Raw genomic sequence first — 22,565 nt, 5'->3', positions numbered from 1 at the left:
GATATAGCCCCCATAGAAAGGTACCACCCGATTTTCGGTATTTTGTTTTTGGTTTTAGCCTCATTATCACACCGAAATGGCTAAAATTCGGTATTTAGCCTTCGTTGGGGGTATAAAACTTTCCCCAGAAACTTGCCGGTGTACGTCCACGCCTTAGTATAGCCCCCCTAGAACGGTCCCTCCCTATTTCCGGTAATTTCAAGGTTGTGGCATCAATATTCCGCCGAAATGGACTGAGAAGGCTGAGATTTGGTATTCAACCTTCCCTGGGGGTATTAAAATTTCCCCTCTAAAGTTGTCGGTTAAGTTCCACTCCTTCATATAGCCACAATAGAATGGTACCTCCCGATTTTCGTTTTTTTTGAAGATTGCGGCGACAATAATCCATCGAAATGGCTGGAATTTGGTATTTATTCTTCGTTGGGGGTATTCAACTTTCCCCTCTAAATTAAGTCCACGCCTTTATACAGCCCCCATAGAACGGCAACTCATGATTTTCGGTATTTTGAAGGTTGTGGCTTCAATATTCCACCGAAATTACTCAAATTTGGTATTTTGTCTTCGTTGGTGGTATAAAACTTTCTCCCAGAAATTTGTTGGTACAGGTCCACGCCCTCATATAGCCCTAGAGTTGTGCCAAAGGAACTATATGGAACTATCTAGTTCACTTCGCAGTTCCAATTTGAAATTTGGTATTAAGTCTTCTTTATAAACAAAATGAAACTATTTGTTCCATTTTACTTCAATACAATTCGTAGTGGAGGGTATAACAAGTTTGGCAAGGCCGAACTTATCGCCGTTCTTACTTGTTTTGAAGTGTGATTTTTGTTTCATGGATGGTGGTTTTGTTTTTAAACTTTTTGCATTATCAAAGTAGCATCTATATACCAATATTATTCTTCTCCTAATTTCAGAACTGATGTCATTTTTCTATTTATGGCGGTGCCCAAGTGAATGAAGTCCATAACTATCTCAATAGATTATGTTCCAACTTCCACAATTGGTCTGAATTCAATTGACCCACTGTGCGTCGTTACCATCTATTTGGTCTTATTGCGGTTTACGTCCATCTCATCTTCCTACCGTGTGGTGCTAACGAGCTGATGTAGGCACCTTATCTGCTCGTGGCCTCCGGTCATGAATAGCTCGGCTGGTAGGCCGTCAGCTCCTACTGAATTGTAATTTGTACAAGTCTTTTGGGTTTCTAACATCACTATGGCTGGGCGAACTGCATTCGAGTTCGTCGTCTGGGATTGGTGATGTGACCTTGTCATCATCGCTGCTGTTTTTCACCAATAGCTTAAGAAAATATTCTTTACATATTTTAAGTACTCCATCTATATCTGTTACCAGTTTCCCATGTTCGTTATTACAGGAGAATATGCTTTACCGAAGCCATCAGTTTAATGCTTGACCCTTTGGCAGAATTTTCTGGCTTAATTTTGACTTCCCTACAATTTTCACACTCGAGCTTTTCCAATTCTCTCTTTTTTCTGCAGAAAAGGCGTTTCTTCTGTCTTCTTTTTTCCCGATATCGCTTCAACGTGCTACGCGTTGCTACTGATTGGTTGCTGTAGCAAGGCATATATGTTTGTGTATTATTTCAGGTATCAGGTTCTGGTTCTTTTGTATCCAGACTCAAAAATTCTGCAACATGGAATGGATGCGTCCATAAAGAACGAATGCTAAACAAATGCAGCGTGTCGTGTAGTCCTAATCCACATGGGATAAAACTACTCGTGTTTGCCTTGACAGGTGGCGTTCTTCTGCTGCGATGTAGGGGGGTGTACTGCATTCACACTGTATCTCTGTTCTGCCTGCGCGACTGCATCAGCGTGAGTGTTATCCAAACATGCCTGATTGGCTCGGTGCTTCTAGTTTATACCTTTGATTCTCTCTCTCTAGATCATGAATATCTCTCCCGACGTGCCCGGGTAGGGAAAGCCTGTCCCTTAAATCGTAACATGGATGCTCACAAAGTGTTGCCGATAAGCGACTTGAGGACATTGTTATTAATTCTGATCTTATCGCAAATAGCTGTGGCTTGCGCGGACAACTTCAACATGCTATCGAACATTACACCCAATATTTTGAGGTAGTAAGTGGTTGGAATCAGTACACCATCAACCAATATGTTCAGTAGGAGCCTCATTTCGGCCGTCCAAGTGGTGAACAGTGTGACAGTGGTTTTGGGTGAGGATATTTTCATATTACTTGGATGGAAGAACTGCACTAGGTCAACATTTAACCTATCACATTTATCCGTGACGATAGGACTCAACGCCAAGATCGTACAATCGTCCACATACATTGCCATTTTTATGCCATCTGAAGGGTGTGGAATTTCAGAAAGGTAGAACAGGTAAAACTGTTACTCAGATATCACCCCTCCTTCACTCTACGGGTTTTTGGAATTATTGTTTCTGAATACGACAAATGACTGGTGTCCGCATATATAGTTGATAACCCAATGTTTCATACACGGCTGGAGAGTGGTCTTATCAATAAACACCAACAGCTAGACATGGTTGACGGTATCGAAGACCTCCAATAGCTCAAGTGCCACCACGACTGTTCGGTCGCGTGTTCTGTTCTAGTTCAGTCCTCTACTGATATTTGTGGATATGGTGTCTAATGCTGTTATAGTCCATATTGATGTTGGGCAACTGAAAAACAGCTTCTCATCGTGTGAAGGATTAACGCCTCTAGAATCTTTGCTACTGGAGTCAGTATGTTTTTGTTGTTGCAACAGTGTTTATTATAGTGTTTGTATGTTCGTTCTTCTGTTCAATCTGGCTCTGGGTCTATTTCCAGTTAGAGGAATGTGGCTGCTTCGATGGGATGTAACAACAGATCCACTGGAGTTAGATCAGTAGGTTTGGCGGGGCAGTTGAAAACGTGTTTTGTGCCGCATACTGGGCAGATGTCTTGCACGACAAGGTCGATTTCCGCCCAATAACAACTTAGGCGACTGCAATATCCCGAGCGTAATTGAGCCAAAACTAATCTGGTTTGTCATGGCAGCTGACGCTCCTCAGCTGCGATAGATGGGGGATGTACTCCGAGGACACTATTCACACTATATTTGCTTATAGCCTTAGCAACTGCAATCGTGTGAATACTATTTAAACCTGCTTGATGTACCTGTTGATCTAGGGGTTCTCTTCTATATTGTTGGACTTTCCTCTCTAGAGCATGAATATCCTTTCTGATATGCCTGAATATGTCGGGCCTAGCCAGCAGATGGTGATTGGAATGGCTCTCATGGTAACACCCAAGTAATTACTGCAACAAAAACATCTCATTGTGTTGCTTTACTAGAAGAATCTATGCCGCCTCGTGTAGATAGTCCACAGAAGACTTGAGGAGGCATCCTGTTGCTGTTCTCAGGGCGGCTTTCTGACAGGTGTGAATCTTTTTCCAATTCGTATCACATTATCCCGGGAACAAAACAGGCTGCCACAGACCGACCTATCGCATTATATGTGGTCAACAAGGTTTCTTTACCCGCACCCCAAATGCTGCCGACTAGGGACTTGAGGACCTTGTTTCTACTTTTCAGTTTGTCGCAGATAGCTGTGGCGTGCGCGCACGTCTTGAAAATAGTGTCGAATATTACCTCTAAAATTTGGGGCAGTTTGTGGTCGGAATTCTGCTACCGTCGACCCCGACATTCAATTCTCGTCCAAACTGTGCTGTCCATATGGTGAACAGAGTGGATATAGCGGCGGAAATTTGCATATTCCTCGCCTGGAAAAAGGTGGTAAGATCGGTTAAATACGAGTTCAGTCTCTGACAGATGTCATTAGGAAAGGTACCTGGCGCCAGAATGGTGCAATCATCTGCATACGTTACGATCTGGATTCTGGAGGGGGCAGAATACGGGAGATATCCGGAGATATCACCCCAGCTTGGTGAACTCCCTGTTTCACTCTACGCGGTTTGGACTTCTTGTTCCTGAATTCCACGTACGACTGGCGTCCACACATATAGTTGACTATCCAACTTTTTAAGCTTGGCAGGAGGATTGTCTGCTCAATGTCCTCAAACAGCGTGGAGCGTCTGACTGTATCAAAGGCTTTTGATAAGTCAAGCGCCACCACCACTGTTCTATCACACGGCGGTCTCTCGTTGAGTCCTTGACAAATATATGTGGAGATGACGTGCAGCGCTGTTGTCGTGCTGTGCTGCTTACAGAATCCATGCTGATGATCAGCAACTTGATAGATATTTCTGATACTGGGGAGGACTAAGGCCTGCCTCAAGGGTCTTTGCTACGGGCGGCAAAAGCGAAATCGGCCTGTACGATTCAACTTTAACATCCTTGCGCGACTTCAGTAGCGGGACCACCCTGCCCATTTTCCAGACTTCGGGAACAGTGAGGGTGGCTAACGACACGTTGAGAACTTTAGTGAGATACTCTACTCCCGGCTCATCCAGTTTCTTTGGCATTACCAAGGAGATTCCATCAGGGCCCAACGCTTTGGATGATTTAGCGTTCCTGATGGTATTCGCAACATCATCCATTGTAAACCGTGGTGGTTCATTGTCGGTAGGAAGAGATCTGATGCGTCGTAATACTTGCGCACCTCTTCGGGTCAGACAACGTAACGCCGCCAAACGTGACTGAGGTCCTATCTTCAGGTCAGCTGTCCTGGCGTCAGGATTGAAATCTGCATGTACGATTCACCTCTGCTGGCATACTTGCCAGGCTCCAGCATCGTAAATTGTGGTGGTTCCTACTCGGTTAGGAGGGATCTTCTTATACGGGGTAGAACACTCCTCTTCGCCCTATCACTCTCAGGGTGCCCTATAAGCTGTCGTTTAAAATAACACGCGCACCTGTTCGGGTCAGTTTCTGTCAAACCGTTGAATGTAATAGCCGTTCTATCATCCTTCTTTCCCGGATTCGAGAGCGTTTTAAACCTTGCCCACAATTTACTTAATCCTGTAACAATATTGCATTCAGGTAATCTAGCCATCTTTTCCCTTTATGTTAGCCTGTTGACTTCAAGAGTAAGTTATCTAACTCTTGGGACTTCAGGTTTCGTACGACGAAGCTCATGACGATCATTTGCTATTCCCATCGGCACCTTATTTGTAGCTATGTGTGCTGCATTTTTCTTTTTAGCAACAGCACGACACTCTTCATTGTACCATGGGCACTGTTTAATGTATAACAATTTTGCTTTCATCCGGATTGTCACTAGTCTTTCATCCACCGTAATGAATCCACAAACGAGTCCTTTAAGCCTCCGGCGAACTACAAATCCACAGCCAAATTCGCGTCTGGTATCACGGCAACTATGGTATAATACACCACTGTAATGTATTAGTTGTGTTGCTTTCTTCTTTCTGGCATTGTCGATCCGTGTGTAGATTCGCAGATCATGGTCCTTAAAACCTTTGCGGGGGTCGTCAACATTTGAGTCGATTTGTGTTTTCATTGTAGTATGCTTTTTTACAAGGGAGAGTTACCACCCCTTCGCCTAAGCCCTCCTCCTTTCTCATCCCGGCTCGGGACCGGCAATGCCGCAGTTATGCTCACTTTTTAATAAAACTTATATTCTCTAATAGCCCCCTAACTAGCATCTTGCTTAAAGCTAGCGAATACCAACACACAGAGTCTTTGATCCCTTCAACATTTTCTATCAAAACGAAAAAGCAGGAAGAATTTGAATATTCTTTCATTGTATTTTTATTCATATTAAATATGTATGTAATTTTATATGTTCACAAAACAGTTTTGCTATTACGGAAGTTTATGCCAATCCCCCATGCAGTGCATATGAATACACCCTCAAAATGTTCTAAAAAAACTAAAAAAATATATAAACCGGGTTAGTGTGGTGAAATGTTCTCAAACATTACTTCAAAAAGGCGGTACTGAAATATTCAGTTTCTTTTATTAGATACTTTAGATTTTTTTGCTGTTGTTGTAGCAACAACAAAAATACAAAAAACACACACAACAAAACTACCAAGATAACCATAAAAAGGATGTTTGGCAATAAACACCAGGCATTTATACAAACATTAAGGAACAGTAGCCTAGTACACCCTGATGAGCAATGGACACAGGAATATAAACGAACTAGGTAAACTTTGATGTCCGTCTAACACAAAACAAAAAAAATATACGAAAACAATGTGAATGTAGTTTTTTTATTACTCTTTGTAGTTATTTAAGAAGAACACTTTGTTGGTTTTTTTTCTAGTTTAGTGAATAAAAATAGTTGACTTTAGTTTAGTGTTGCTCCTCCAGCAACCAAATGAATATTGTAAGGTTACAACCGCTAAACTGTGTTGCCAACTATTTCTAGAAGATTTCACTTTCAGATAACAGTGTTAGAGTGCTGATTAGGTCAACGGTTCAAATGATTTATAAGTTTCTAATTGTAGTTATGTCTATCCCCACAAGATATATGGTATATGAGTAATTAAATGTTATCAATCAGTTTCATTGTCTTTATACGAGGGTCACTCGAAAACATTCTGGCCTAGTCAGATTTGGCACGAGTCATTAGAATTTTTTTTGGAAAGTTTGACAGTTTTTAGACTAAGCGTACTGAGGACAGTTTGACATACGACCATAGCAGAAACTATTGGCATATTCAATTGCTAGGCATTGTAGCATGATGTGTTCTGTACTGGTGTTGTTAATTCCAGAGCTCCGAAATGCTCGCTCGGATTCGAGTTGGGAGTGAAGCTCGAAAGAATTTCATATTTGAACCTATGTCTATATATATGATCTATGTCTCCTCGAAATATTACGTTATGCAAAGTATGGACCAAATCGGTTATTGTTTTCCAGAGTTATTATGCGTACCATTTTTGGGAAAAGTTTTGAACTTTTGGGGGGAGGTACCCGAAGGAGTGGACCGATATGGAGCATCTTCAAACATAAACTATGTTTCGCCAAAATATTACGAAATCTAAATATTATACCGAATCGGTTGATACGTTCGATAGTTATCGTGCGCTTCAGCCAAACAGACAGACGGGCATTGCTCCAAATTGCCCGTATGAAAGTGTTAAGGCCTGGGTACTAGGTTGCCGTTTTCTGTTTTTATTCTTTTATCAGAAGCAAACAAGGCAAGCAGTCGAGGCAACTTATGTACCCAGGCCTTTATATCCTCATTATCATAAATGCTGACGGTATAAAAAATCATCAATATTGGTCCATGTTTTGATATGACCCCCATAAATAGGTACCCCTTTATTTAAGTTATTTCGAGGGTCTCGACTACATTTTCCAATTGATTAGGCTCCTAATTGGCATCTTGGTTTCCCGGAGGAAAATATTTTTATACCCTCAGCATTTATGCTAACGAGGGTATATCACGAATATTGTCAATTATTTAATATTCAATTTCAGAAAAAAAGGATAATTTTTTTTTCGCGCTACATCAACGATTTTTGATATGTAGGTTAAGAAAAAAATCCCAGCACGAATCTGGTCGCGAGCCAATTTTTGGTTGTTGCGGACAAAAGTTATGGCGCTTTTATTTCGCTTTTTAAGAAAGAAAATATTATAAAAACGCTAATTATTTTAATGAGCACCATTGTTACAAAAAAGTTATCTCGAAGTGACTTCAGCGAGTAGATTGCATAATACCTGCAAAATGTTACACAGAATTCGCGGAATGTACATTAATTTGATAAATTATTGAATATAAGTCAACTTTCTTCAAAATTAAGGTTCATTCAGTGGTCACAAAATTACATAAAAATTAGTTGTGGATCAAAATTTCACGGCGAATCAAATGAGACTACAATCGTACAGATTGGTGTTATAGTTTTGATGTTACAGCCAAAATACGCACATATTTCGGTCAAAAAAATAATTTTTTGTTTGAAAAAATATTTTTTCACATGCATTATGTAGTAGACAATATTGGAAAAATCTATAGGAATACTTCTTTCGTTTGGATTAAATCTCCCAATAAAATAGACGGATTTTGCTTTATTGACATTCATATTAAAGCTTTCCTATTAGGGAGGGTAATTGGGATGATGAGGATATATGCCAAAGCTTCTGAAATGGAAATAGAGGTCAAATAACCCATTTTTATTTATATGAATTTTAAAATACGTGTAAATCGCGTAATTATCAAAATCATTTTGTCCGCATGTGATTTTCACGTACAGCAAGACCATATCTGTTTATTTGTATATATTTTTCGAAATTTAATTTGGAGGCTAAGATGTAGCATCAGCTGCATCTTAGCATTAAAATACCTATAAAATATCGCTAATTTGCGCAAAGTGCATACAATTTTTGTCCGCATCCGATTTCAGTGTTTACCATGAAAATCTATATCGATATATATCTAATTCAAGGCGATCAATCAAGAACCGTGGATGTAGCACCACACACTATTTTTTGGGATAAAATGAATGTAGCTCCCTTATCAGTGAAGTTTTCAAATCTCTGTTTTCGCTGAAACGAAGATTCTGTACTAGTTGTTTCATTGCAGTGGAAACGAACCGCAGAAAACGCGATAAAATACGCGATATTTTCAAAAACATTTTTAGGTGATTTTTCTACTTTGGAATTTCTTGTAACTCGCGTTTTAGTAGATGGATTTTTACGGGGTATGATTTATTGGATCAGGAACGTAAAAAACTAAAATGTGCAATCAAGTACGAAGAAATCGAATGACAATTGTTAAAATTAGGCCCGAAAAATATGATTTTTAGATAAATGTTCGCACAAAATTTTCGCATTTGTATGCAGATTTCTATGAAGCTGTGCAGACTACATTCACAATATTAGTATCAAATAACTCAGAATCGCAAGTACTACAATCCTATATATGGTTTTTTGAAAAACCTGTTTGCGGAATGAAATTAGAAGAAAATTTCAAAAAACACAGCAAATCTGGCTTCAAAATGTCAGCATCATTTAATGGTAGAAGCAGACGAAATTTCGAAAAGTAATACATTAGTGAGATTATCCTTATTTAATTTGCTTCTGCTTTTACTTTGACATGAAACTCGAGGGAAGTGTGGTTTACTCACAAATCGAGAGATAACAAAAAAAGACATGGTGGCTTCAACCCATTTTCACCAATTTTTTAACATAAATATAGCCACAGCTTCCAGGCAAATTATCTTTTAAAGCCAATATTTTTTGCCACGTCCAAAAACATTTCATTTTATCCAAAAGTATTTAATTTGTACAATATAAAATCACGAGTCGCGTTTTCTAAAAGGGTAAACCTTGGCTTCAGCTATGTTAAATTTTCAAAAATATTGGTGATATACACTTTCATACGGGCAAAGTGTGCCTCATCGAAATAATGGTTTTAGGCCACGATTATGTTTGGACGAAATCCGTTTCAGACAATTTGGAGACGATTTAGCAATGTCAGTCTTTCTGGCTGGTGCGCATGATAACTCTCGAATGGATGAATCGATTTGGTCCAAAATTTGGCTTTCGCAATATTTTGTCCAAACTTAGTTTAATTTCGAAGATGGGCCATATCGGTACACTTCTTCAGGTACCTCCCCCACAAAAGCTCGAAAATGTTCGGACAAATCTGGTCCATACTCTACACATCGTGAAATTTCTACCAGGCATAGATGAGTTTCCAATATGGACTTTATCGGTCCACTCCTTCGGGTACCTCCCACACAAAATTTCGGAAAATTCAGTTTAGGACCTGCTCTCGAATCGCTTTGATGTTTGTTGTAACCACTTGTATTTGCTGCCCCCATCACTACGGTACATGGTTTTTCAGGGGCCCGAAAGCTGTAAAAACCCGTTAAGGCATAATGTGCAGGGGATGCAGCGCACGATAATTCTCCAACGAATAATCCAATTCGATCCAAAATTTGGCGGTCGTAATATTTTCTGCAGACTTAAAGCATGTTCTATAATGAGCCATATCGGTCTCCTTATTTGGGTACCTTCCGCACAACAGTTGAAGATTTTGGCTAAAGTGGTGTTCACGATAACTCTTGAAGGCAGTAACCGATTGGGTCCATTCTTAACACACCCTGATATTTCTATGAGATATAGATCAGGTTGTAATATGGACTATATACATATGTATATCCACTCGTTCGGGATATATATCCACTTGTTTGGGTACCTCTCACACAAAATTTCGGGAAAGTGCAGTTTAGGACCTCCTCACGAATCATACTGATTTTTCTTGCAACAGGTTACACTCAAGGTCCCTATTATGACCGTACTAATTTTTTGAGTGGCAAGTCGACACTTCTTGAGAAAATGAAGAAAGCTGTAAAAAACCCGCTACGGCCAACAAGTGTATTGGCTGGTCCAAATTTGGATCTCGAAATATTGTGTCCAAACTTAGTTTATGTTAAAAAGTAGCACCTAGCAATGGCTTGGGGTACCACCCATACAAATGTTCAACTTTTTTGGTTAAAATTCTTTTCAAGAATCCTTTGGAAATTTTTACCGAAAGTACTCCTATTGTCCCTGTTTACAGCGATAATACATTTTTCGTGGGTCTAAATTATATGTTGGCCAACTGAAGTGACTGGTGGGCGCGATATTCATAGAGAGGAATGACTCCCAAATATAGATCCAATGCCAAAATGGACTATGTCAGCCCATTCCTTTAGGTACCTCCCCCGCTAAACTTAAAGTTCAAAAGTTTAGCGGGGGAGGTACCTACCAAGTCCATATTTTTCAATTCACATAGGCTGAGTGTATATCTCTGTCGGCAAAGCCGACTGATACTTCTTTACTTGTTCACAGATAATTTTCAAAGTAGGTCCATCTTTCGAAGTAGCGCCCATGTAAAAGTAGCTCCTGGTTTTACATATTTCGAGTTTTCTGGCCGCATTTTCCAACCGATTTGGCTATAAATTTGTTTTTTGTTTTCTTTGAGAGTAAAAACCTTCCTGAAGAAAATGTTAAATATAGGTACATATTTTGGAATAGCCCCCATATAACGGTACCTCCCAAGTCTACGTTTGGAGATTCCTAATATTCGAGAACAAATTATTATTTATGGAGAACAGTAGTATCAGAAGGGCTTCGAATTCCCAGACCATTTTTTTATTTTATAACAAAGACATCATATAAAGGTACCACCCAAGTCCAGGTTTCCAAACGATATTGACTGGATGGTGAAAAATTCCCAATGATGGCGATGGTATTAGGCCAGAAGAGTAAAGCCCCAAAAGGACTTTGAATTCTCAGGCTAATTTTCCTAATATAACGGTACCTCCCAAGTCTAGGTTCCCAAGCGATATTTTATGGAAAAATACGAAGTTTAAGGAAGTGTCGTGGGTAGTTTTGAAAATGATTCGGAATGTTGTTCATGCGGGGCAACCCCATACTTTTTGAGATAATGACCCAAAAACTCTAGACAATCCTGCCGGCTCCAACTAAAGTGCCTGATCAGCTCCATTACTTACAACTTGAATATGTTATTTAGCTGAAACCATAGACTAATGAACATACAGACGACGGATTACTCAATTTTTCCGCGTTCAAGTAACTCAAACCCGAAAACTCAAAAAAGTTCGAAGACGATTTTTTGGGGAAAATGACAATATTTTCTGGATATTTTTATCTGAGGATATAGTTCCCATCAAAAACTATACCCATGTAATCTTTTGCCAGAATAAAATATTTAATAACTTGTATTTTTGGCCTTTTATATTGAGTTTCTTTTTTACCACACTCAGTTCGAACATACTCGGTGAGAGCATACCGGCGTCTATGTCTTCATTAGTCTATGCTGAAACTTTTCTATACTTTTTTCCAATAATACATCGAGTTTCAACACATTCGGGTACCTCCCTCACTCTTTGAGGACCATTTTGTGGCCCTGTTTACAGCGATATAATGTTTTTTTGTATATAAGTTCATGCTTATAACAAATAGGTTGGAGAATGTAACTGAAACTTTCAACATACCATTTATGTATACGGATGTAACGATCATACCCGAACCTATAAAGCAACTGAAACTTCAACAAAAATTTTAATGTGCATGAATTCGGTATGTAAAACGATGGTATACATACGTGGATTATATTCAATCCACACTAAGCGATTTTTTCTAAAATTTATCTTTTATACTCCACTGACATTAAAAGCTATTAATAAGGTTCCTCTATAGTTCCATTTTTCGCTTGATGCTCCTTATGATAGGGTGGAATGTGGATATGTGGGCGCCACACATTAGCTAACTACCTCTAAAGCTTCTTTGACGTAGATAACACGAAGTGAAGGTCAGTGGCACAATAAAAATGAAGAAAAGTCCTGGGCATCTTCCAATGAAAGATAAATAAACAAAAATAAAAACTTCAATATTTTTCGCCCATGAATGTTTAAAATTGTCTTTTTAATAAAACTATTTGACCTTCTCTTAAAGTGCCTTTGTCCAAAATAGTTTTTCTAAGTTCATTTGGCAGCAAATAACTTAAAGAAGAATGTAGTAGTTAGTCTATTTTGATTGATCTAAGATTGCCATTACACAGATGTAGTTTGCAAAAACTAGTCTTTATACGACTTATTATTTCTTCCAAATACTTGACATTCTACAAAGAGACTGAATGACATGGTCCGTAATATTTCATAAACTATTAGCAAGCAGTTGACATCAAAGGAGAAAGTTTTGTTCATGATTTTCTAGTATTTCATGCATATACACACACACGCACACATAACTACTATGACGACATACTCAATCGTAAAGATGTTTGACAAAAATTCCTTTTATATTCAACAAAAATGTTACAATTTTGTGTTGTTTTGCTTACGCAAAAGAATTTCAACAACATGTGATATAAAAGTCAAGATTGAACCAGAGAGGAGTCCGTTAGACACTGTGGTTATTTTATATATGGACATTCATTGTGATTTTGTATACAAATTAAAAGGATAATTTCTTTTGTGTTTGGGGGTTTAGAATGAATTATTTTTCAGAAATAATACAAAAGGAAGGAAATATGTTTGTATGTCCCCAAATATAACTGTAATGTGAATGTTTTCCTCTTTCATACTTCACGACTCTTAAAGATATTCCCTAAAATTTAGCTTTCCATATGCAAATAATATGCAGTGTCATTCAAAACCATCTAAACAGATTTGCTAGTAAATCACATTCCTAGAAAAAGGAAAATGCAACACATGCGACAAAGGACAATGTAGATCCCATATACATATGTATGTAAACAGTGTATATGTTCACATATTCAAACAGACAAGTTGTACGTGACCTTGACTGAAAAGGATTTCAAGCCATACAAAGAAATTTGCTCAAATATTCGTACCTTTTATACAATGTGACAACAAAAATTATTACAACAAAATTCCCCCGGAAGCATTGTATGAAAAAGGTCGCCAAATTTCGAAGCATATTCGAAAAAATTCAATAGCTACCATCACTTTAATTCAAGAAGCCATTTTCATTTATGATATTTCAGATGACAGGAAACCAAATAAAATCTTTATAAGGAACATTTACTTATGTTATTGTTGTTTTTTTACAAATATTTCTTATGGCTTGTAGATGTTGTAGCATCATTTATATTTTACTTGAAGATATTTGTCTGTGAATGACGGCTACATCTGGATAGAACAGTATAAAAGTTAAATAAAGTGAAATACATAAATCATTATTTTCTCTTGTTTTCATACATATTTATGAATGTGTCTGTGCCTGTAACAGATGTGATCTATAGAAAAGTGAAAATAAGGATGATACTAAGTGGACTATCTATGTAGAAAGCAGGAGAGAAACATCTATCAAGACCTGTAAAAAGAAAGTGTTTATAGATGAAAGATGACCAGCTAGACACTGGTCAGTAAAATGACTTATTAATTTCATCATCATAAGTATTTTGTTATATACACCAGCAGACGTTTGCCTAAGAATCGACCACAAGCATCAGAATGACAGAAAAAACCGGTAAGAAAATTATCAAAGTCGGGCGGGACGACTATATGATACTCTACACCACTGTGAATATGTTAAATATATATGGGAGCTATATCCAAATCTGAATCGATTTCAATATAATTTAATTTTAGACCAAATTCAGTCAAATATTGTATGTTCAAAATTCGATCTTGCAATAGGTGGCTTCTTCTTCCCATGTCAAAAAATAACATGGCGGATATTCCAGTAGACATTTACATAAACCACTTTTGCATTGCCAAAAATAACATTAGAATGTTACAATACATAAATACTGAAAAAATGAGGTGTATGCTTATTAAATCAAACCAAACTACCACATTCTTGTTTAACGGGAAACAAAATGAAAATTCGAATGATCAGCGGAGCAACTGAAGACGTGGACATACGCATCCAAAAAGCCAGAAGCGCATACTGCAGCCTAAAAAAATATTTGGAACTCTGGGGCATATTCTTCAAAAACAAAACTGCACCTTTATAACGCCTGCGTTAAGTCAGTACTGCTATATGGATCTGAAACCTGGTTAGTGAACGAAAATATAAAAAACAAGTAAGAACGGTGTTAAGTTCGGCCAGGCCGAACATGTTATACTCTCCGCCATGAGTTGTATTGAAGTAAAATGGAACAATTAGTTTCCTTTCGTTTATAAAGAAGACTAAATGCCAAAATTCGGGAGGTAACGTTCCATGGGGGATATATTAAAACGTCGATCTATACAAACAAATTTCTGGCGGAAAGTTTTTAGACACAAAAAAAATAAATACCATATGGAACGTTTAATAGCCCATATGAAGACCAAATACCAAATTTCAGCCATTTCGGTGGAATATTGAGGCCACAACATTCAAAATACCGGAAATAGGGAGGGACCGTTCTAAAAGGGCTATACTAAGGCGTGGACCTACACCGGAAAGTTTCTGGGGGAAAGTTTTATACCTCCAACGAAGACTAAATACCAAATCTCAGCCCTTTCTGAGGAATATTAAGGCCAAAACCTTCAAAATACCGAAAATCAAGAGGTACGCTTCTATGGGGAATATAGGAAACCCGCTGACCTATACTGATAATTTTCTTCTGGAATATTTTATAACCACATGGAAGACTAAATAACAAATTTCAGTCTTTCGGAGGGATATTGACGTCAGTCAGAAAGGCTTTTACCTCCAACATAGACTAAATACCAAATTTCGGTGTGATAATGAGGCTAAAACCTGCAAAATACCGAAAATCGGGTGGTACCGTTCTATGGGGGCTATATGAAGGCGTGCACCTATACCGACAAATTCCAAATGAACGTTTAATAGCCCATATGAGGACCAAATACCAAATTTCAGCCATTTCGGTGGAATATTGAGGCCACAACATTCAAATTACCGGAAATTGGGAGGGACCGTTCTAAAGGGGCTATACTAAGGCGTGGACCTACACCGGAAAGTTTCTGGGGGAAAGTTTTATACCTCCAACGAAGACTAAATACCAAATCTCAGCCCTTTCTGAGGAATATTAAGGCCAAAACCTTCATAACACTGAAAATCGGGAGGTACGTTCTATGGGGGTTATTTGAAGGCATGGACCTATACCGACAAATTTCTGGGGGAAGTTCGGGTGGTACCGTTCTATGGGGGCTATATCAAAACGTGGACCGATATAGCCCATTTGCAATACCAAACATCCTAGGATTAATAGAAACGTATATACGAAATGATGCCCTATGTTCTACCTGAACTTTTTACATCTGTTTTTTATGTAATTAATGCAATTTTTTATGTAAGATATACTGATGTAAATAAAGGACATATATATCTAATATATAAAAGGCAATGTGTGTATGTTAGTATGTTTGTATGTTCCGAATAGACTCAAAAACGGCTGAATAGATTTTCTTGAAAATTTTCTTGAAAACCGCGAAATTCAAGATACTTTTTAATATATTGTTTACAAATTATTTGCAATGCTATGGTAATTACTGTCTTGACCCTGAATGGTCGTTGCGGAAGTGAAATATCGCTTTCATCCCAAAATTTTCAAAAATGTATCATTTCAGTTAATTAGAACGGTCGTAAGCTTCTTTTTACTGCTAAGAATAGTGACCGGTGGTCCTCCCTACAATGTTTTTAAGAAAAACAGAAATCGTTGATATTTTTGAACGTATTGTTTAAAGTTTGTTTTCCCTGAATGATCGCGGTCATCACAAAGTTTTCAAAAATGTATTATTTCAATTAATATACATAATTTTAGTAAGCGTGACACAAAAATGATGTGCACACTAGCTTGAACAAGTGGGATAGCGCGGTCGTGAGCTATTTTAATATGGCTAAGTGTAGTGACCGGAGGTTCTCCTTCAATTTTTTTTAAAGTCCATGATATTTTTGAACGTGTTGTTTACAGATTGTTTGCAATACTACTGTAATTACCGTCTTGACCCTGAATGGTCTTCGCGGAAGTGAAATATCGCGGTCATCACAAAATGTTCAAACATTTATTATTTCAGATAATATACATAATTTTGCGTGCCTAAAAAATGCTATAAACGCTGAACACTAAACAATAAGTGGGATAGCGCGATCAACTCCACATTTTGGAATACAGTAAAATCCCGATAACTTGAGATGTCACTATCCAGAGGTTAAATCCACCAAAAATAGCGAAAATCAGGCGCCGCCCTTCTATGGGAGCTATATCAAAACGAGGACGTATACTGAAACTTCTCTGCAAGACTGTTTACGACCCCAAAAAGTGACTATATCTCCAAACTATCGAAAATCAGGAGGTACTGCTTTATGGGAGCTATATAAAAACGTGAACCTATGACTGTTGCATACCGAGCGCAAATAAAAAGGCGTGTCTTTCGGTCAATACGAATATTTATGCTCTCCTCTTTAAATTACATTAAAACCAAATTTTAGCCATTTCGGTGTGATAATGATGTTAAATCCTCAAAAATAGCGAAAATCAGCCGGTACCGTTCTATGGGAGCTATATTAAAACGTGAACCTATACTGACAATTCTCTGCAGTAATAATTACGACCCCAACCGAGACCAACAATCCAATATTTAGCAATGTTAATTGACGTGCACCGATCATTATATGTGGGTCACAAAGTGCTTTAAACTGTCAATTTATGGTGAAGGGTATAATAAAAGAGATTTTATATCTTAAATTTGGGGGATACAATTACATGGAATTTATGTCAAAACATTGATTTATATTATGATGTTTCTAGAGGGATGCCTAATTATGGCTGTATCAATGCTGGATAGATAACTAAAGTTTACACGGAGAACCCAAACAACGGACCAGCAACGCGGACCGGGTCAGCTAGTATATATATATATACGAAATTACAAAGCTCTATCCTAAAAATTGTGAGCTGTATCTTGATTTCAACAGACGGACAGACGGACATGGTTATTTCGACTTAGAATTTTACTCTGATCAAGAACATATATACTTTACTAGCAAAATGCCCGCTACTTCGTATGCGGAAAAGGAATAATATACAAATTAACAATATTTAATATGGAGAACACTGAAAATGTTGATGTACTAATACCTATTGGAATTGATATTTAATTTTTTTCAAGTACTGCTCGTATACGTTTTGTTCGAATTTCAAAAAAAAAAAGACCTCTACACTTCAACAGCAGCCTACATTTTAAATTCCGCAATTTTATCCGCATTTTCTAACCCAATTTTGGAATTTGTGATATAAAAATGTAGAATAGCATTATTCAGAAGATGTTACCCTTTATAACAGTTAAGTTTTGAGACATTTTATTTTAGGCCTTTTTTCTCAAGATGTAAAAACCTTCTTGTAAAACATTAGCCGTATAGATCTACCTTTTCAAATGAACTTACTATAACGTTCAGAATATACAACAAAGATAAAAACAATTTTGTTGAAAAGGTACGTTTGACTTTTTGATTTCAGTACATTATTTAGAAACCGAATTTGTGTTAACCTAGAAACAATAGTACATTATTCAGTACAATTTTTAAAAATCCAGGACCTTAGCTCAAAATTTAACAGTTTTAGCTCTACTTGTTCACCCAACGTCAATGGTATTACATGTAGAAACCTTTCATACATTTAAAGGCGGATTTAAATAAACATTCTGATCCAATCTCAACAGTGATCCTCATAACAAATTTCATTTATCGATTCACCCAATACCAGTGCTTCAATATTTCGTATTATTTAATACTTCTAGAACACTTATTGTACGACCACCTCTACCAATGAACCTGACAAATCAATAATATATCAGAATTACACTTCTATTCCTTAGCCCAATACCAAATTTATTGCAATTTTGTACATTTCACGCACTCATTGCTACACCCAACGCATTTAGTACATTTCGTATTTCTCAATAAATAATCCAGCCCTCAGCCTAATTTTAGAATTTGTATGCATTTCAAAAAATCCGTATCTAAACACCAACACAATCCCTCATACAACAATTCCAAATTTCACCTATGTATATCCCTTCATGCAACACCAAACTGGTACCAAATTTAGTACTTATAGTATAAGTTTCAAAAATTACTTCCTTTTATCTAAAACAATTCGTATCCATTAGTACGAATTTCCAAAATTTCCTCTCTATCTCCATTCTAAACGTCAACTGCTTTGCTAATACCGAATTTCACAATTTTAGCTCTACACCTTTACACAATAACAATTTGGACCAAATTCTGTGCCACTTAGTAATTTTCGTACACTTATTGTACGTATATCCACAAACACATCCATATCTCAACCCTACACACCAACAATGGCTATAATACCAAATTTCCAAATTCCACCTCTATTCATAATACATACCATTAATACTTTTCGTATGAAAGTACTAATTTCAATAACTATCTCCAACAGTAATTGCGAATTTCAGGATTCAACCTCTATCAGTCCATCCAAATTTAAATTGTACCAAATTTAGTAGCATTTAGTACTTTTCGTTCCCATATGTACGAATTTCCAAAACTTCCTCAATCCTACACTACGACAGTAACCTTAACTCGAAATTTCAGGATTACAGATCTATCCGACCACCTTAATTTAAATTGTATTAAATTTAGTACCATTTAGTACTTTCCGTACCCATAAGTACGAATTTCCAAGACTAAGTCAATCCTACCCTCCATCTGTAATCTTAATTCAAAATTTCAGCACTCCAGCTCTATCCGTTCACACAAATCCAAATTGCTTACCATTTAGTACTTTTCGTACCCCCTAAGTACGAATTTCCAAAACTTGCTCAACCCTGCACCCCAAAAATAATCTTAAGTCAAAATTTCAGGATTGCAGCTTCATCCGTTCAACTCAATTTTAATTGTACCAAATTTAGTACCATTTAGTACTTTCAGTACCCATAAGTACAAATTTCCTACACTCCAAAACTAAATTCCAAATTTCAGGATTCCAGCTCTTTTCGTTCACCCAAATCCAATTTGTACTAAATTTAGTACCGTTTACTACTTTTCGTATCCATAAGTAAGAATTTCCAAAATTACCTCAATCCTTCACTCCATCAGTAATCTTAATTCCAAATTTCAGGTCTTCATGTCTATCTAAATCCAAATTGTACCAAATATGGTACCATTTAGTACTTTTCGTACAAATAAGTATGAATTTCCAAAACTACCCCCATATCTCAATCGTACACTTCAACGGTAATCTAAATTCCGCATTTCAGGTTTTCAGCTCTATCCGTTCACCCAAATCCAAATTGTACCAAATTTAGTACCATTTAGTATTTCTCGAACACATAAGTACGAACTTCCAAAATCATTTCCTTATATCAACACCACTTCCCAACCTTGATTCCCATAACAAATATGAAGATTGTAGCTATATCAGCTATATCTAAATATACAATTGGTACCAAATTTAGTAACTTTTCGTACACTTATAGGTCGAATTTCCAAAAACTCTTTAGTACATCTTTCTGGCTCTTCATCAGTTACCTTCATTCCAAATTTCAGAATTCTAGCTCATCCCGTTTGCCTAATACAAAGGGTACCATATTTAGTACCTTTTAGTACTTTTCCTACCCTTCTAGGTCGAATTTCCAAAAACCCAGCCTTATCTCACCCCTACACACCGACAGCAACCCACAGTCAAAATTTCAGCTTTCTAGCTTCAGCGGTTTCGTCTGGGCGATGATATGTCTCACTCACTCACTAAGCTCTTTTATATATATAGATAGGGTATCCGATGAATAGTTGGATGTGTTACATAGGGTATATAAAAATTTAATTATCGATCGATCACACACTTCGTAAGCCCTTTGGTGATATATGCCTGAGTGGGAATCCTCCTACAAATAAAGCGATGTAAATACAACTGGATCGACCATATGCCATGAAACACGGAGTTGGAATCATCAGGGTAACCGTAGCAAAGGACATCCAAAAATTACCTACGAAGAACCATACTTAATGATACCGGGAAAACATTCAAAGAGTTAAGATACATTGCATCGGATAGAGTAAGATGAATATTCTATGTATATAGTTTATGTCCCTGATGGAATACGCTAATAAATAATAATCTACAAATACTGGGCGTACTCTTCGACAATCCTCTCCACACCTCGTCACACGCCACATACAGTGAGCGTCAAAATAATGTTTCCACCTCTCAACATTTTTTGTTTGCATTATTACACCGACATATGGATATTAACATATAAACATAATTTTGTTAAGTACTTAGTGGTGAATTAAAATCCAGAAAATATTAGGCCCTCCCAACGTTTCATTATGGAATAAATGAAGATTACCAAAATAACCCAAAACTCGTCAAAAATAAAGTTTACATTTTTGCCAAAGGCACAATTTTTTTATTTCTTTAACGAAATGAAGAGATATTTTGGCTTTTGAATTCCTTTTTTAAAACATTCGAGCCTCCAGACAATAAATCAACGAGTGTTTTGGGGTATTACGGTGATATTTCCCCCCATTGCACGATGGGGCCAATAGCAGGTTTTCGAGGCAAAAAGTCAATTTTTGAAGTGAACAATTTGAAAAAAATAATAACGGATTTCGATTGCCAACACTCTGAATCACTAAAAATAAAAAATAAATCAATCTGGTAACATCACATTGCGACATACTGATCTGGCAATGGTGACATATTTTCTTATGCATAATTTTCCGACATTCATTATAAATAAGTAGTGAAAGCATTTTAGGCGCCAAAAAGAACATTTCAACATTTTTAAATTTTTTAAACATGGAAAGCTCTTCACTGGGTATGTAAAATAAGATAGTGTTAACAAATAATAAAAATGTTATGTGTGGTAAATGTATTTTTGAGTTAATCTTTTTTGGAGTATTTTGCTTTGTTATCCATGTGTTCTCTGGAGTATAACTTTTGAGATCTAGGTAGATCTAGGATATTATATATATGTGGTGAAAGGTATTAATGTGTACTATCATTTTGTGAAAAAATTAGCTGCGCCCAGCTGCGCCTTTTCATAAAAATCTGATTTCAGATGTCGTAATAAAATTAAAAAATATGGACATTTTTATGTTTTGGTTGGAGAATAATCGGAAACCCATTAATGTTATCAATTGGATTTCGGAAAAATTTAATAGACGTATATAATAATATATAATTTCAAAGATATCGCAGACAAACTTGGCTTTTGTGGCGGAATCTTAGCCGATTTTTACTAAATTTGGAACCTTTTTTATTAACTTATAACAGACCACAGGCAAAACCATGAAATTTGAACATATGTATATAAGGGAGCTATTTCTATATCTGAACCGATTTCAATATAACATGACAAATTTATTTGTAGTCCGAATTCCGTAATATTTTCCAAATTTTATTGTAATTTGATGGAACTTGCATGCTTGGTCAATCATTTGCCTGGAATCGGGCGAACATATATATGGGAGCTATTTCCAATTCTAAACCGATTTCAATATGATTTGTCAAAAATGTTTCTAGACCAAAATCCGTCACACATTTCAAATTTTATCAAGATTGGACATACATAGCGGGATTGGTGCCCAAATACCTAAAATCGGGCGAAAATATATATGGGAGCAATATCAAAATCTGAACCGATTTCAATATAACTTGGCAAACTTATTTGTAATTCCGTGGTATTTTCCAAATCTCATAAAAATTGGGCAGAATTTGCGTCTTTGGTCCATCAATTGCTTGAAATCGGGCGAACATATATACGGGAGCTATATGTATATATGAACCGATATGAACCAAATTTGGCATATTAGTTTCTAAGCCCATTATAAACATCTGTACAAAATTTGGAAGGTCTAGCTTGCCCCAGTGATTTGTTGCCTCGAAAACCTGTCATTGGCCCCATCGTGCATTGGCATAAAATAGGCTAAAAACTACAAAAAATGCAGAGAAATGCATAGGATGCTTTTAATGATTATGAAGACAAGACATTATGAAGTTTTCTATCTGTTCAGGGGATGCATGACAGTAATGGGGTCCGGCTAAATGGCTTTTATGGGCTCAGGGATATGAGAACAATATCTTCCACTTATATTGACACGATATTAAAGACCCTAATCTAGAGAAATGGGACTAATACCAAAAGTTTACGTAACATATGGGCAGCGATCTGAAGCATTCGCCCATATTTATCATTAACATGCTGCT

The sequence above is a fragment of the Musca autumnalis genome, unplaced genomic scaffold (genome assembly GCF_047663935.1).
Source record: "Musca autumnalis isolate F117 unplaced genomic scaffold, ASM4766393v1 scaffold_1, whole genome shotgun sequence".
Taxonomy (NCBI): Eukaryota; Metazoa; Arthropoda; class Insecta; order Diptera; family Muscidae; genus Musca; species Musca autumnalis.
This window is presented reverse-complemented; position numbering follows the sequence as displayed.